Below are 19091 nucleotides of genomic sequence, written 5' to 3'. Positions count from 1 at the left end.
GACAAAATAAATCCAATTCATGGCACATGCTTACAGTTTTCCAAGAGATATATTTATAGCTGTGAATATGTACTTTGGCTAACCCTATTGTAAGCACAGAGAAGGGAGGAGGGGTTTTTTTTTCACTTTTAAAGAAAAAGAGGAAGGTTAATTGGTTCTGCTAGCTGAAGGGCTATGAGCCAGGCAGTGGAAGCATGCATTGAATGGAAGAGTTACAGAGACAAATGAGCCAGTCTACATGATGAAAATACTCACCTAATGCCCTGGGATAAATAGAAAAAAACACTAAGACTCCAATAAAGTAAAATAAAATAAAATAAAATAAAGTAAAATAAAATAATCTCTGGCTACTTCAGGTGCAGTGTTATTAACCAGCCTCTCATACAAATAATGAATAACTGTTTGCTTAGAAGGGTAAAGAACATACTGTTTCTTTGCTGTAATTGCTAGGAGAGGCAGTCACATAAAGACTGAAGTATTGCTTAGCCATCACCATCATATTTACCCTTTCCGGCCCAGGGACTCTAGATCTCAAACTAGCTAAAGATATTTCATACAGAAGGGAGATCTTGATAAACAAAAAAGAAACTCTACATAATTTTCCTGTTTATCCAACTTTTTCCTGCTTAGTTGCAAGGAGCCCATGGGAAAGATGCACAGTTCTGTGTAGGAAAATTATTTTTAATTGTCTTCTGATTCTGTCTGTCTCATTGTCTCTCTATCTTTTCTTTCTTTATTTGGCAAAAACTCCAACAGCTACTTGCTTTGGAGAGTCTCTCAGTATACTTACCCATCACTCTTCTTTTAAGGTCACACATCATTCCCAACACTAATTGAAAATAGTACCTCATACCCTCCCAAGCCACATGGAAGCCAATGAGAACACCTACAGTAGCCCATCCTCAGGAAAACCATTAGACATCACTTTCTGTACTGACAAAGCTTCTGTTACAATACTACCAGTTCCTTCAGGTCTTCATTTCTATTCACAACGTTATAAAAGCTCAGGAAGTGGTACTATCTCTGTGGTACAGATGGAAGTTTATGAAAACCTACGGAAGGAACGATATGAGCCAGCACCGGTGTGTGACAGCAATTTCCTCCAGACCTAGCTGAAGCCAGAATGCACAGAGCTTCAAAGGTGTTTGATTCAATAGGAATTAAGAACATGAATAGCTTTCAGGATCTGGGACAGCAAGATTAAGAGATGGATGTCTGGAAGATATTTTGGTCTGACTCTACACAGACCTGAGTGACTCAGGGTTTTAAGTCCCGCTTTCAAACATTTAAAACCTTAGGATCACACCTTTTCCATGATGTTCATAGAAATGTCCACCTGGATCAACAGGATTTTGCAACTTGGATTAGACATAGTCTTTTCCTGATAAAAGATTTTTTACTTTATTCAATGCCACATCTTGGCAGCTCAATATTCTTACCAGCAATTGTTAAAATTGTAAAAAATTTGCATTCTGCTCACAAAGTGTGAAACATTTAAAAATGGATATCACTAATGCTAATGCAAGATTTGGAAGTTCTGCTGTGCCAATTCTGCTGTGCACTGCTGAGGTCAGAGTCTGCTTTTCTTGCAGGTCTTTTTAAATGGACTTTGGGAAGTAAGACTACATTTCCATTGGTAGGTCAGCTGTAAAATTTTGCTTAGTACTCAAAATAAAGAAATTATTTCGACTGGGATTGAACCAATGTGTAACTTTGAGAGAAACACAGAGAAGTAGATTAGCAAGGAGTCCTTTTTCTTTCATTTCTTATTAGTAAAACACAAAATCACGAAGCACTGAAATTTCTAGAGGGAAATTTTTGTTACTTTAACAGGCTGCAAGTGCATACTTTTTTCATGTGCTTGGCACAGATAAGAAAATAATATTATTATTTTTTGTCAGGGTCATATATTAAAAGACAAATCTTAAAAGTTATCTATCTGATCAAACTCAGTGCATTGCTATATGAATGTCTAGGTTTTGTAATGGGTGGATACTGGTAGACTAGATGATTTCTTTACTCATAGAAAATACTGTGCATTACTATACATAGTATTCATATACATAATATTCACAAATTCATGGCTTAAAAAAATAGTAGCCATGTGCAAAAAAAATATTTTGTGGATTTAAACATTAGCATGGGAATGATTTTGCTTCCAACATATCATAATTATTTTTCTGGAAGGGGTGGCTGTTGTACAAAATTCTGTTTCTCTCTCTCTCTCTCCAGTGAAAGGCCACATTAACATATGCCAAATGACCCAGTTTCCAAATTTTCTTTTTCTCCTCTTACCTAATGATCATTCTGCTCTGCTGGTATTTACGTTAACATAATAATTTCTGTTTCTCACTCTTATTACAAAGGACAGATAGGGTATTTGAATGACCAGTCCTTGAAATGAATAGCTGGACTATGAGCAAATTCAACAGCTGACATCTCCATTTAGAGTCAGAAGCTGGGCTTATGCTTGTTTTGAAAACCTAACTTTCATTTGCTTTACTATCAATCAGCTAACAGGGCTCCCACCTAGGAGCACAGATCCACAGTCACCTCCTGGCACCTTGTTTTCCAAACAGTCCTTGTTTAGCAGAAAATATTTAAAGGTTCTGATTTATTGGTGAAGTACAGAACAAATTATAATCTCCTTTTCATTATCTTTCAAGTCTATGTTAATAGACAGAATCAAGGTTAAGTTTGAAAGGCTTATGATTTGTTTCCACTGCTGAGAGACACAGCATTTGTCCATGCATCAGTCACAGCCACAGGAATGGGGTGAATTGCTGTGCTGACATGCCAGAGTAATGGAATTCCTTCCTATGCCCAAGAACAGCTGCTTAAAAGTCAACGTAGGTATCTCAACACCATGCAGCAGCCATTGCTATTACTGTCATGTGGGTACCCAATCTTTTGGTTTTATGCCTCAGATAATGGGCAGTAAAGAGGAAGCACAGGACCAACAGCTGCAGCTGAACAGACCCACCGTAAGGAAAACGAGTGACAGGAAGAGAACTGAGAGTGACTGGTACATGCCTTTTGTTTCTCTTTCGATTTAGAAATGTTCTTGTACAAGGTCATTGCTAATCCACAGCCACCTGCATTCTGGGGGCCTTTAACTTGGCTGAAAAAATAGTATAGATACATTCATGATGATTTTTACTTAGCGCAAACAAGCGGTGTGTCATGATGCAGAGGCAGCCTCAACACCAGAGAGTTCATGCATGTGGTGCAATGCCTTTCAGAGACACTGGCTTGGACTTGGTAGGGGAATATTTATCTTAAGTGTCTATGTGCCTTTAGCAAACAGCCTTGTTTACCTGTACAGTCTCTCCATGACTCTGTTTTTCTCCATGCACACCTGATGTATGGTTAGATGTTCCCCATGCTACTTCCTACCTAAACCAAGACAAGTAGAATGATGAGAATAATTCCCGGTTTAGTTCAGTTTAGCTTCAGAAGACATGTTTTCCAATGTTTTCAAGTGACCTGCAAGGTGGGATTTTTTGTTAGTTTGCTTTTGGTTTTTCACATTGAAACTAGAAGAATTTTATTTCTTTCTGCATTGCTGATTTGAGGTCTTTTACAGGGCAAACATGAAGAATGCTTGCCCTTGTTCTTATGGGAGACTTTAACTTCACAGACAACTGCTGGAAATACAACACAGCAGAGTGGGACCAGTCCTGGAGATTCCTGGAATGTGTGGCAGACAACTTCCTGACACAGCTGGTGAGAGAATCGACCAGAGAAGGTGCCCTGCTGGATCTCCTCTTTGTGAACAGAGAAGGGCTGGTGGACAATGCGGTGGCTGGAGGCCGACTAGGGCACAGCGATCATGAAATAAGAGTTCTCTATTCTTAGAGAGGCCAGGAGAGGGCTAAGCGGGACTGACATCCTGGACTTCAAAAGGGCTGACTTTGTCTTGTTTGGGCACCTGCTTGAAAAGATCCTTTGGGAGTCGATCTTGAAGGATATAGGGGCCCAGGAAGGCTGGGTGCTCTTTAAGAAGAAAGTGTTAATGGCTCAGGAGCAGGCGGTCCCCAGGTGCTGGCAACAGAGAAGACCACCCTGGCTGAACCGGGAGCTTTGGCCTCAACTCAGGGAGAAAAGGAGATTTTAGAGCCTTTGGAAGAAAGGGCTAGCCACTCACAGTGATTACAAAGAGGCTGTGAGGCTATGCAGGGTGGAAATCAGGAGGGCTAAAGCCCAGCTGGAAATTAATTTGGTTTCAGCAATCAAGGACAACAAGAAATGTTTCTATAAGTATGTCAGTAGCAAAGGAAAGACCAGGGAGAGTCTCCATCACCTGATAGACACAGGAGGAAACATGGTAACAAGTGATGAGGAAAAGGCTGAGGTGCTTAATGCCTTCTTTGCCTCAGTCTTTAATAACAAGACTAGTTGTACTGAGGGAATCCAGCCTCCTCAGCCAGAAGACAGAGACTGGGAGAACAACCCCTCCACAATCCAGGAGGAGACAGTCAGTGACCTGCTGCATCACACAGACACACACAAGTTATGAGACCAGAGGGATACACCCGAGGGTGCTGAAGGAGCTGGCTGGGGTGCTCGCCAAGCCCCTTTCCATCATTTACCAGCAGTCCTGGCTGACCGGGGGAGGTCCTGACAGATTGGAAATCGGCCAATGTGACACCCATCTATAAGAAGGGTCAGAAGGATAATCTGGGAAATTACAGGCCTGTCAGCTTGACTTCAGTGCCCGGGAAGCTGATGGAGCAGCTCATCCTGAGTACCATCACAAAACACATGAGGGACCACCAGATGCTCAGGCCCAGTCAGCATGGGTTTATGAAAGGCAGGTCCTGCCTGACAAACCTGATCTCCTTCTACAACAGGGCGACCTGCTTATTGGATGAGGGAAAGGCTGTGGGTGTTGTCTACCTTGACTTTAGCAAGGCCTTTGACACCATTTCCCACAGCATTCTTCTGGCAAAATGGGCTGCTCAAAGCTTGGATGGGCACACGCTTTGCTGGGTAAAAAACTGTCAGGATGGCCGGGCCCAAAGAGTTATGGTGAACAGAGTTAAATCCAGTTGGTGGCCGGTCACGAGTGGTGTCCCCCAGGGCTGGGTTTTGGGGCCACTCCTGTTTAACATCTTTATTGATGATCTAGACGAGGGGATCGAGTGCACCCTCAGTCAGTTTGCAGATGACACCAAGCTGGGTGGGAGGTTGATCTGCTCGAGGGTAGGGAGGCTCTGCAGAGAGACCTGGACAGGCTGGAGCCATGGGCTGAGGCCAACTGGAGGAGTTTCCATAAGGCCAAATGCCGGGGGCTGCCCTTGGGCCACAACAACCCCCAGCAGTGCTACAGGCTTGGGGAGGAGTGGCTGGAGAGCTGCCAGTCAGAGAGGGACCTGGGGGGGTTGATTGACAGCCCGATGACAGAAGCCAGCAGTGTGCCCAGGTGGCCAAGAAGGCCAATGGCATCCTGGCTTGTGTCAGCAATAGCGTGGCCAGCAGGGACAGGGAAGGGATCTGACCCCTGTACTCGGCACTGGTGAGGCCGCCCCTCGATTCCTGTGTTCAGTTTTGGGCCCCTCACTACAAAAAGGACATTGAATGACTCGAGCGTGTCCAGAGAAGGGCAACAAAGCTGGTGCAGGGTCTGGAGCACAGGTCGTACGGGGAGCGGCTGAGGGAACTGGGGGTGTTTAGTCTGGAGAAGAGGAGGCTGACGGGAGACCTCATGGCCCTCTACAGCTCCCTGAAAGGAGGGTGCAGAGAGCTGGGGATGAGTCTCTTGAACCAAGCAACAAGTGATAGGACAAGAGGGAATGTCCTCAAGTTGCACCAGAGAAAGTTTAGACTAGATGTCAGGAAGCACTTGTTTACAGAATGGGTTGTTGGGTGTTGGAATGGGCTGCCCAGGGAGGTGGTGGAGTCCCCATCCCTGGAGGTGTTTAAGAATCGGGTCGACATAGCGCTGAGGGATATGGTGTAGTTGGGAATGGTCAGTGTTAGGTTAATGCCTGGACTAGATGATCTTCAAGATCCTTTCCAACCTAGATGATTCTGTGATTCTGTGAATGGAGAATCAAACGAAATAGTTCAATGAGAAAAAAGCAGGACAGTGGAAAAACACCATTTTGATTTCACCACTTAAAAAAAAAAATCTGAAATAATCAGGGAAATTTCAAAATGTAAATATTTTTGAATGAAAAACTAAAGCATTTTCATTTTTAAAACATTGTTCTAAAATTTCCAAGTAAAATATTCACATATTTTCTTTTGATGAAGAAGTTACCAACTCCCCTCCAGTTTATCTTATTCTTCAAAAGAATTGCTTCAGCTAAAAACTGACATGGCTTGGAACAAAAAACAAAACAAAACCAAACCCCACCATATTATTTTGTCCTTACTGCAATTTGTTTTCTTACCTGAAAAGAGAAGTCTTTCTGAGACTTACCATTTGATGGTCAGGTGAATTTAGGATAGTTAGAATGGAAATTTTCAGAGAATAAATTAAAAAATGAAAACCGGTGATAAAACATTAACAACTGTTGTAATAATTTGGCACTACTATTGTATGCATGGTTGAAAAAGTATGTATTTTTATTAGCTTAACTACTGAGATGACCAAAACACTGTAACTTCTCATTCACTTTTATGGGAACATTAAAGTTAATGATAAAACTTCGTAGAAACCTAGTCTCATTGATGTCTCTAATTTTAAAACAATTGAAATGTAAGACATAAAATGTGATTGCATACCCCCTTTTCACAAAATGCTTTACATTTTATTTTTATTTATATGACTCATATGAAAAAAAGAGGAAAAAAAGAAAAGAAAGGTTATTATATTTAGATTTTTTTCATTATGGAGATCTTTGAAAACTCCATTGAGACTTGCTATTAGTATAAATAATGAAATCACTCAAGTGAATGATTTTTAAAAAGTTTTTATAGTTCTGCCTTTTAATTAAAATTTTTTCAACTTTTACTGCTAGAAAATGCTTATTGCCATTTTAATTTAAACTAATTGAATTATTTGAACTTTTAAAAGTTCTATATAATAAAAACATTTAACTGAAGCTTATTTAGTACATATATAATTAAATAGAATTAAAATGTCATTAATCAGACTCTTAGATCCTGACAAGAGATTCATAAGATTTTCAGAATGGAAATAAAAGTATTTGGTCATCTACATATATGCTCATGCATATTCCTTAGAAGACAAAATAGATTTTACTTCTACTATTGAATACCTTGCACTACATAAATCCTTCAGTGCATTATGGGGTTGAGAAAATGAGCAGTACCTGTAGACAACTAATACCAACTAGAGGTATCAGACTTTGCATTTTTTACTATTTCGAGACAAGACAGAGAAGAAACTGCACCACCCTCTACACTAAAATTGGGCTAATCAAAGACATCAATCAACTTCATACTGTGGAAGAAGTCTTGTGAAAAAAATGTTATGGTACACTGAATTCTCTGCTGATTTTAGTATTTGACCATGCACCATTGGAATCAGAGACTAGAATATCATATAGTATATGTTAAATGATGTTCCACTCCATGCAACACTCTTACATGGTGAGCACATTAAAATGGAAGCGAGACCTCTGCTTGGACAGAATGAGCAGTATCATTTCTGTTCAGTGAATTCCCACAACTTGCACCTTGTGGAAGAAGCGAGGCAGACTGACAGAAGGCAAGGAAATTGGTTCCAATGTTTTTGCTTTCACATCAGAAAATATTGAAATAAGCACTCAAGACAAATAGTTACCTTTTTCAAAGATGCTGAGCCTTCCTCCTTCATTGCCGACTCTCAGTCTGAGAATGGGAATGAGACATCATTTTGCAAACCGAGGTCATATTGGAAAGAACGATGCCATGCATGACTAATGAAGTCCTCTGATTCATGAGGAAATTTTGATTTACATTTCAAATCAATAGTGATCTCTACCCAAAACAGGTTTTGAGCAAAGAAGAAAGTGAACTCTGCATTTCCATGGAGATAGTTTGTGAAGCATAACATATGACGGGGCTAATATTCTTTCATATGTCATTTCTCACCACCAAAGTACACGTTACTCCTTACTAAAAGAGCACAGCAATTCATGAAAGCAATCTATATTTTCGTGTTGGTTATACTCTGTTCTATATATATCTAAAGAAGTGAAGTTCTTTATTATCCAATTATTGGTATTACTTGATGTAGGTTTCTGTCTTACACATAATTGAGATAGATTGTAGTCCTAAATACAGAATAGTTTCCGTAATAGCTTAAAAGGAGAAAAGCAAGGCAATGCTATCACTAATAAAACTTCCTCATCAACATTATACTACTTAAAATATCCTTCCTCTTAGCTATGAAAGGTTTGATTAGCATACCTCCTCCACAGTTTGACTTTTGTCTCATGTGCAGGGTATAAAGCTGGCAGTCTCAGTTATGGTTCATGGGAAAAACATTTCTGGGTTTTTTGGTCTCTTTTGTGCCCATAGTCTTTGCCAAGAACAGCCTCTCAGTGCTCAGCACAGCTGAAAGGGGTGGGTTGTAGTGGAGAGATAAATACAAATTAGTTACACCAAAACAGATGCTAACCCATGTGGCCATCACCTCTTCTGTTTACGTGAACAACACCACAGTGAATGAGCAGCACCAAAGCTTTGCAAGTGGTTAAAGTCATTTTCCCTGCTCTGGCAAAAAAGGAAAACAGCTCCTCATTCACACTGATGTCCAAATTCCCATCAGTGGGGCAGGTACCTGAGGTGTATGCCTCCATCAGATTCTGGGAATGGATGCTTTGTGAGAAAAGCTGAGGAAAAATAGCAACAAGAATGTTTCTTAGCTGCTGTCTTACTTTTACTACTCATGCAGATCTGGCATAGAGCACGCCTGAGCTGGATTGTGCTCTTTTTCACAACAAACCTGTTAACACAGCTGCAACTGCCAGTCCAGATGTGCCTCCATGGCCTCTGTGAAGTTCCACTGTCTACACTCCTTCAGGGATATACTGGGAAAACAAAAGTGATGGGAACTGAGGCATTTGATGGCAATGAAGTTGCAAAAATGTAAATTAGGAAAGATTTTGCCCGGTTAGAATTTTTGTTACAGATGAAGTTATCTGCCAGACAGAATAAAGATGGATTTTCAGATGCTAACACTGGCGGTAGCTGAAAGCACTCGCCATTAGGAAATTCCTAGCGCACTTTGCCTCTGACCTTTGTGAACAGATGCTTCAAACTCTCACAATGTTGCTTTCACAGGTACAAGTTTCAAATCATAATTGCGATTTAAACCTGGAAGCATGCACGCTGCTGACTGCATGTGAGGGGCCTTCTGCTGCCTGTCTTTGATTCAGAGCTTTTTGTTTGCCCAGTGGGGTGCACTCTCCAGGTATGAGTACAGGATTATGCAGATTATAGAAAGTACTAAGTTACTGAGGAATGTGCTATGTAGAAAGAGAAAAAATCTGAAGAAAAATGGCACCAAAAATACCACATAAAAATTCTCATACACTAAGAACTGCCTCAAACCCTGTTGTTATCCCTTCCAAAGACTAAAAGGTGCTTTGACCTTGTCTTCAAAAGGTAAACCACAGAGCATCTCATAGCAACCCACAACGTTTCCCTCTCTCTATAACTTTTTGTCTGGTTAGAAGTCAGCTAAGGAGAAAGTAAAAAACATGAAAGCTGCCACTCACCTGGCCTAACACATCTCTGGAATAGTCATGGGTGCAGAATAAGGACATAAAAAGTCTTAAACTGAGTTCTGTTATTTAGATACAGAATGAAAGAAAGTAAAGCAAAGAGAAGAAGGATTAGATCTATTCCTGTGTTTAAAAAACAAGTGGAAAATGCAAAGGAAGAGTCAAGTCACCTCTATTTGACAGCAGTTCCACACAGATGTTTTCTTTTCTGAGGAAAGGAAAGGAAGAACAGTTGAGTTTTTTTTCCAAGTGAAACTGCAAGTGGAAATTTGAGATAAAGATAACCTAATTATATAAGTGGATTTTAGCTCTGACAGCAAGGTTAATGATCCAACAGTTGGAAGTATGCCAGGACACATTAGTGACCATAAGCAGCCATAAACTTGGTTTTACAGTTAAGTGAAAGATGCCCTGCAGTACAGCATCTCTTGTCATCCCGGTGAAACATTGGCCATGTGATGAGTTGGGAAAAATAAAACCTTTGTATTCAATAACATCCTTTCCTGTGATAGCTGAGCTGTATCTGGAGATCACCCATTTGAATCCCAATAGCAATCCTATTTCAGTTACAATATTGTAGTGTTATTATTATAATTTTCTTGTTGGTTTTGTTCTTTATACTCTGAAATACAACACTCTACAGGGATAGTAAAGGCCTTGTTGTTCTACTTCAAGTAGTGTTGAACTCAATAGTACATGAACTTGTTTGTGAAGGGGACAGAGAAAAGGGGACTAAGACCAGTTACCACATTGCAAGATACACACTGCAGCATTAGCTGGAAACTGCGGAGAGGGGAAAACTCTCACAGATTTTTTTTTTTTTTTTTAATTTTGAGAAAATTAAGGTCAACTATTCAGACAGAAGTGGATGATAGGAGAGGAAGCATGTGCTGTGATCCTAGCTCTAGATGATGCAGCTGCGCACAAAAAGAAAGCAGAGAGATGAAAAATGCCAAGGGAACAAACAGTAAGGGAAGAATAAACAGCAAGCTGACAGAGCAGACAAGAGAAATGAATTGGTCAAACACAGGAGTTAAAAGAAGAGCAAAACCCAAAGAACTCTGTCAGTTTAACACAGTTTTTAAAGTGTCTAGCCAGACAGAACATTAGGAGAAAAAGATTATTTCAGTAAGAAATACTGACGATCCCTCCTGCTGCACAAGGAGCCCTACAAGGAAGCCTTGGCAGGTTGGAGCTGGGAGGGACCTCTGAACATCCTTGGGAATTACAAAAAAAAAAAAGGAGCGGGCTTAGATTAAAAACTTGCATAGTACTAGCGTAAAAATGCAAAACTACACCATTACAACGTAGATAGAAAGACAGACCAGAAACAAAATAAACAGGAACTGATCTCATTAAATAAGCACTCAGCCTATGATAAGCAGGATATTGCTTGGGCAAACAGAGCACAGGCAAAACTTTTCCAAGAACAACTATATTAAACAGTTATCTCTGTTTATATTCACTCTAAATATACTTTCCTAACGTATATCACAATAATAGCTCCTAATTTTTCTCTCCCACTGGATTTACACTTTTGTAAGTCTATTAACCTCATCAGCAGGCCTCCCAAATTGCCATGGGCTATGTGAGAGCAGCTCATACCAGCCCAGTGTAGAAGGAACACATTTCCACTACAGGCATTGCAAATGCAATTGTTTCACTCCTACTTGCAAACTCACGGAGCTCCTCTGCGCCACTTTTCGTTACTGAATCCTTCCAAATTTGCTTTCATTCCTTCTCATAATTTCATTGGAGTCCATCGGTGCTTGTAGCGGAGCACAACAACATATATTTTCCAATTGATGGTAAACACAACTACCGCATATCCCCATACAAGCCCTGAGTGGTCCTCCCCAGCTCCCTTCAAAGCATTTAGCTGAATTTGAGCCAGAAAGTTGTTTTCAGGTTATTGGACTTACTCCCATTGATGCTGGCTACAGTAGACCGGGGCTCTGGCTTCCTGAGCACCTCTTCCTCAACTTGGTAGCTACTTGCTTTCTGGTCTTCCATTTTAAGCTCATGAATAAGTACCCTTTGTGACATGGGTCCATTACTGCTGCAGACCATAAACACCAGGAGCTACCCACGCTGCCCTACGAGGTGCAAGGAGGGAACAGGCTATGCACAGTGGGGGCAGTGAAGAGGGGTCTAGGGTGCAGCTCAGTACCTGAGCACAGAGAGCTGCTCCCTGCTAAGTCTCATTATCTTCTCCAGCTTCCCAGAGCTGTGGTCGCTCCATTCTCTGCCTAGAGGCTAAATGCTACAGCTGCCTGTCAGTATCAAAGCACAAGGTTAGTGGTTATATTCGCAGCAGGAGTCTTTTTCTCAGTTCACATCAAAATTGATGTGTCCTGAAGAGCTAGTCATTTATTCCTTCATGCTTTAAAGCCCCCCGACTTCACTGGGAAATTTGACTGAACAAGCAATGCAACGCAAGAGTTTCAGTGTCAGCTTCAAAACTCAGGGAAATTGAAGAAAATGCACTGCTTCCTTTTAGAGGTTCTTAGAAGGTAAACTTATAATTATTTCTATGATTATATCATGTAGATTTTTATAGCTTACAAGCAGGAGCCATATATGCTGGGCAAACACCAGTGATACTCTATTTCTCTCCATGTATCTTGCCTTACTACAATGACAGTTGCTGTTCTCTGTCTCTGAAATAAATGGAATATTTAAATTACATAGTTCTTTCCACTGAGTTCCAGTTAATTCATCTTCTTCCATTCCCTATCTCTCCTTGGCCCTGAGAAAGCCTATACTCAACATTATCTGTATTTCACAGATACAGGAATCTATGGAAGAACAGTATGAGGAGGGAACAACTACATAAAAAAGATTTCACTGTTTCTGAAAAGATAATAATATGCTCATGTTCAAAGACAGGAGGAAATCTTGTAGATATCTGCCAATATGATGTAGAAAATACTCAAGCTGTATTTAAATAAAGTACCAAGAAATAATAAAAATACTTATGTTAATACAAGGAATTTATGCTTAGTTTTAAATTAAATGTCCTTTTGGGGAGAAGGAAAAAAGTTGATTTGATGGTGAAGGCACGAAGAATGTGAGGCTTTCCTGGATGAGGTAGCCCCACCCAGGAGGGGATGTAGGGTATTTACAGCAGGCAGAGTGGCATGCTGACATAACTGTAGGGTATCAAGGACCTACAGATCCTACAGCTCATTCACAGCAAGCACAGGCATTTCTACAGTTGGCAATTATAATAGTTTTACTGAATTTACTGTGCTAGCATGGCCATACCTCTCTGGGACTGAATTGGGTTGGCCAGAGCTAAGCTGGGTATCCACCAGCCCATGGCTGTGCCTTTCAAACAGCCCTTAGTTTACTGAAGTGGCTGCTAGTGCAAAGTGAGCATGAGCTGGAGCCTTTCCTCTTGTCTGTAAATGGCAGAAGCAACAGGTAATATCAAATGTCTATGCGTCTCTCGAGGAAGTATCTAACCGAGGAAACGTCAGGCACTGTGGAGATGTATGGTGAAAAAATTGCAGATGCAAGGCTGCTTTCTTACTGCCAGAGCAAGGTTAAGGTGAAAGGTCTTTGTATAGCTTCTTTTTTAAATGATTATGCACACAAACTAGGAATAAATTAGGAAGAAGTTAGCAACAGACTAACCAGGAGATGCTGAGGAAGACCTTGTTAAAAAGTCAATGCATATGGCACTTCAAAAAGATTGTCACTTTCTTTTTGACAATCCTATTTGAATACAGTCCTAAATATACAGGCTGATTGTTAATTTGAAAAAAACCGCACAGATGAATGAGAATAGAAGTGAGTTTGAGATCACAGTTCCCACTTGCACTAGCACATCTGGCTAGCTGGATGGAGGTGGCAGACATAAAGCAAAAAGGTGGAAACAGGAAGTGACATTTTCCAGAAGCTGGTAGTGACTGTGGTGCTTAATCTGTAGGTGTCCACTTCACAGAAGAGCTAATGTCTGGTTTTTATGACACCTGAAAACCCTGAAAAGCTGGAACTTCTAAGGGCGAGGGGTATGTGTGGTTAGCCCGTTAGCATTTAAGCCATTATTTGTCTCAGACTGAGCATGCAGAAACTGAGCCCTCCTAAATCCATGTGCAATCCTGAAAATGCTGACTTTAACTTTTTAACCCTCTGCTAATTTGCCAAAGTAATTTTTATTTCCCAGCTCACTGTACCTGTGGGAAGTACTCTGCGAGATGACTGCAGCATCTCTAGAGGAAATACCTTTTCCAGCTACAGAAACAAATGCTATCAAGCTGGCAGTCTGAACGGAAAGAGTTCACTTTATGCCCAGAGACACCTGCCTCGGGCATCACATCCCTGACATTCAGCTTTCAATGCCTGTGGCTTTGCCCCTCCCAGGATGCTATTATCAGCCATCCTATATTCTCACATTCTGTGTATCTGCCAACAGATGTAGCAAAATTAAACCACATCTGTTGGATAATGTCTTAAGTTTCGTGTGCTGTTTAGGTCTCTTTGGCCTACGGTCTCCAAAGACAGATTTAAACTGCTGGTTTGCCTACGGCTTCAATCAGAGCTGCTTGCAGAGCTGTATGTGTGTGTGAGCCTTCCCCTGAAGTCATTGTCCTTGTTCCCTGTTTACAACAACCAGGCACTTCAGCACAAACTGGTTTTGACAGAGGAATAACGTGAGTACTGTGCTGGAATATTTAGCACAAAAGATGTTCACTTTGCTGGAATTTGCATAGGAAAACTCTGCCCAGAGTCCTGGCTGGGGAGCCCCACCTGATCTGCAGTAAGTACAAATGCACAAATTCTTTCCATACACAAGATGCTGTGCAGAATTTGCACAATTTCAAAGCTAGTTGGGAGGAGGAATTTTACAAAGCCTTGGGGCAAGGTACTCAGAGGTGTTGTGAAATGCCAAAAAGTTTTCTCAGTGGGCAAAACAAAGGTTATGTTTTAATACAGGAGAAAGATCTCAGAAAATGAAGAGAGATCTTAAAATTTCCTTCCACTGCTCACCAGTTCATGCTACCAAAACATATGTTTTGTTACCTCTCAGGAGGCAAGAATTAATGCTATATTTGGCTGTCAGTGGGCTTCTATTGGTTTTCTTCTATTCAGCAATCACTGTCCTAGAGATGTCTCAATTCTCACACAGGAAAGAATGTTTTTACTGATAAAATTCCCCTAGGATTAACACCAAGTAGTATTCCATTAAGCCAAAAAATATGCAGGCATATTACCAAATTGTGAGCTATATGGACAATGAAGAATCTACATATAATCAGGCTTTTTTTCTTTTTTCCTTTTTTGGACTCTAAGAAGCAAATCCCATTCCCCTTTAGGCTTCTCTGCAGGGAGTAAGAAGATCCCTTCTCTGCCTCTACCCTGCAGTACACTCATCCCTATCCTGGAAGCTCTCACTCAGCTGACTGCGTGAGACAACAGCCATGTAACCAGTCTTGCTGGGCTATGAACAGAGAATGTTTTCTATTTGTATTACTGGTGCTAAGTAAATGCTAGTATTTGCTTGATAAGAGCAGTTCCAGTAACGAAATAAACGATGTGGTAGGCATGAAGCTTGGTGTGCCCTTTATCCATTAAATGGGCAAACTGAAAAGGCAGTTCAGGGTCCAGTGCCTGACTATTCCTTGCTCTGCCAGAGCAGATTTCTGCCCTATTTGAAATAAGTTATATCTATTCCAAAAGATAATACAATTGCTTGGTTTTCTGTCTGTCTGTGCTCCAGGTTGAAATTCACAAAGAAAAGATTCCTTGAAGTTATTTAATAGTAAGTGGTTCTGAGAAAGCCAGAAATCAAACAGAATAGGTATTTTCAGGTACCATGATGTTTCTGTGGACGTGGAAAAGGATTAGATGATCTCTTCAGCTCCCTGCCAGACCATCCCCTGATTACATGCAATCAAAAACCCTCTAAATCAGTCAGCCAATACTTCTCCTAAATACTCCACAGTTCCCTTTTTTTTTTTTTTTTCCACAAGTACTATTTCTGATGGCAGAGAAGGGCTGTTTTTTAAGGTGTGAGCTGAAAGACTGGAGTTGGTTTTCATTTATTCCAAGCTGGTTTACCAACAATTCATGGGTTTGGCTTTGTAAATTGTGGGTCATTGAGTGGTCAGTTTTCTTGGTCTTTGGGCAGCTGATTTGGCATTTAATCTTCAGAAATTTAGGTGTGGGCTATCTGAGTCTTAGTTTAGCCACAGCACTGAACTCCTCTATAGCTATTAGGCTATCTCTAATGCTTCCTGTCTCTGCCATCACCGCCCTTAAGAAGCCACTAGCACATCTTCATTCATTCGCTCCCTCTGCTGTTCACCACTGGCTAGCTGTGAATTGTTGTTCCTTGGCTACTAACCACAGGTTTTTAGGGAGAAATGTAATTTATAGACATATTTATCTACGGATCCTCAGACAACTCCATCTTACATATTTTAATCCACATTATAATGTAGTATATCACAGATTTCCCACCACAGAACACCATTGCCATGATATCCACTCTCTTCCCTTTGTTCTACACTGTCTTTACACCCTGGGGTCCCAACTGTATGCCCCCATTTTTCTCCTTGACTTTTACAAAAGAAGACCTCAGGCCACATTTTTTGGTCTGCATAAGTAACAAAATATGAATCTTGATTATAATATTCTTTACATTAGTTGCCACTTTAATTATGCAATCATTTCAGTGAAATCTATGGTGCTATTTCAGAGCTGGTGTAATTAAGATGAAAAACCTCCTCTTTCTACAGTGTTAAGTAAATTGTTATCAGATGACATCTGCATGATGACATGTGTGAAGAGAGGCAATGGTCCCAGCTCACCTTGCATTTGGCACTTGTAGGGGATTCTTACCTGCCTACTACTGTTTACATTGCTTCATTTCAGACCATGACTCAATTTTTGTAGGTTCAAATCTTCAGTTAAATTAGAAAGTTATCATAGTTCTACAGAAAAATTGTAAGACCAATTGAAGGTTAGAATCCGTGGTTCTTTCCACTTTTCAGTGTTAATTGTGGCACCCTTGCTTTAAATACCGTGGTAGAAAGGCAGGGCACAGCTTGACATTTTAGTTCCAGATTTGTTTATCTAGCCTACCTGTAACAGGACCTTGAAAAACCTTACAAGTATTTTCAGGACAATATATTTATTCAATATCTTCCAGTATTTCCTCAAAGGTTAAAAAAAGGTGGATTCAAATCTCAGAAAACATTTTTCTGGTTCTGTTTATCTTTCCCTCATCATGTTTTGTTGCTGGAAGGGAAAAAAAGTTGATAGAAGAAAGAAACTCCTAAAAAATTAAGTAATGAAAAATAAATTAAAACCAATTATGACAACCCATTAGCTCTGATCCTAGAAAATTCTGTGAGCAGTATCAAGCTAAACAGAATTTTAGTCTAATCTTTTAACTAAACAAGGTTGCTTTACAGGTTCTGCACAACAGGAGTGGCTAACATTTACTGTATATTCCATATCTACTACTGGTCATGCTTTCTCCCAACTTCCAAGGCAAAGCAGTTTTCCCAAAGAATAATAGCTGGTTTGTAGGTCACCTGCTTTGCTTCCCCTTTGACTTTTCTGTACAGCTCTTCTCAGGTTTTTTTCTGTGTGTCCTCCCCCTTCTGCCCTTTTCCACCCTTAGTTTGCAGAAGGTATTATAGTATTGTTCCTGCTTGCTTCTCAGCTATTGAGAGATGTATATTTTTAGCAGACATATCTTTTCTCATGTACTTGGAGGCATGTGATCATGATACTGGGAGGTCACCGCAGACAGACGGGATCATCCTGCTTTGCAGTGGAAGTCTAACCTTTACGGTCTTAGTCTTGGGATAGGTGGCAGAAGGGGGATCTTCTTGACACCCATCCATGTCCAGTGAGGACTCAGAGGAACCCTTCTGCAAATGCTGAAATCAGGTTTCAGTCAAATCATACCATGTGCTTAATTTAAAAGTGGTGAGATTTTAAAATTGTGACACAATTGCAGTTCATTCTGTTCTTTTTAGAGTCTTATCAGATATCCAGGTAACAGATTCAAATGTTTTTTTTCTGCAGTTATGCGATATAGAAACCTTTTTCCTTCCTTTCTGTGATAAAAAATGGTTTCTGGTCTCACATGATTGTAGGACCTGAAGTATTACATAAAATATAAAATAAAATTTTTAAAAAGAGTGGATATTGATAACACTCAACCTGACTGAAATATAGAGATTTAGAGGCGGCAAACTGGTGCCTTTGCTCTACATAGCTGGAATGAGAATAGGATGCTTACAAAGTAAGTTAAAAAGGCAAGACAAAAAGAAATGCAGTTTTTCTATTTTGTGGTATTGTAATGACAGTATTAGAACTACTGGTTTAATACTATGGCCTGTTTACCAAGAATAAAAATCATCATTTAGTTCAAGTAAGGAAATGCCCACCATTCAGTACGTGTGACAGACTAGCTTTTCCACAACACCTGGCAGAGATGTCACCTACTCGAGATGTCAGATTACATGGACGGGCAGGTAAAGGGAACATAACTGTAGTGCAAATCCATTTGTTGCTTAAAATTTGGGCTTTGCAATATGAAAAAAAAATGGAGAGGACATGCAGATGATAATATTCAAATTAAGTGAAAATAAATATAATGAACCAGGCTGTCAAAACCTAAGCTTAATACTGGATACTTTCTTAAATCTGATCATTGGGATTCAAAACATTTCGTACATACACATTTTTTTGTGTATCCCTATGTGGAAAGTGGACGAAATATTGGATTTTTTCCTGATAAATATTCAAAAGGTTAATATATTCCACCACATACAGGCCTCGTTTCACATAATTTGAGTGATTCAGTTATACAAGTATTAGATATGCAGTGGGTAACTCCAACAGGAACTATGGTTTAATATAGTTTAGTGTCAACGATCTGACAAACTGACAGGTAAGCTTGAACTATTTAAGTCAAAAATTTAAAAAAGAAAGGCAGAACAGTATGATTTATAGAGAACAAAAAGTTCATCCTTGAATCTTCTCCTAGTTATACTGGCACGAGTCACAAGTAACTCCAACAAAACAAGATTGGAAGAGCAGACATTTGCTATTGAACTGCACAAGTCCTGGAAAGGGAACTTCAGTGCTCTTGTTATTTACATTTGCCTTTTAATGTCATACTTTGGATTTTCATGTTTAGTGTTCTATAGAGATTTAACTGGGCTCTCAGGCAAACATACATACCTATGAAGATTTCTAAAACCTGTATTATTTAATTCACTCACCATCTGTTGGATAAATACCTAATTAATCCTCTTTGTTATTTATAGATTGTATCACTATATGTTCCAAATAGAGCTGCTTCAGTCTTTTGGGTAAATCACAGAATCATCAAGGTTGGAAAAGATCTTGCCGATCATCCAGGCCAACCATTAACCTAAC

Source organism: Athene noctua, chromosome 4 (genome assembly GCF_965140245.1).
Source record: "Athene noctua chromosome 4, bAthNoc1.hap1.1, whole genome shotgun sequence".
Taxonomy (NCBI): Eukaryota; Metazoa; Chordata; class Aves; order Strigiformes; family Strigidae; genus Athene; species Athene noctua.
The sequence above is the reverse complement of the archived record's forward strand: the minus strand, read 5'-3'. Positions refer to the sequence as shown.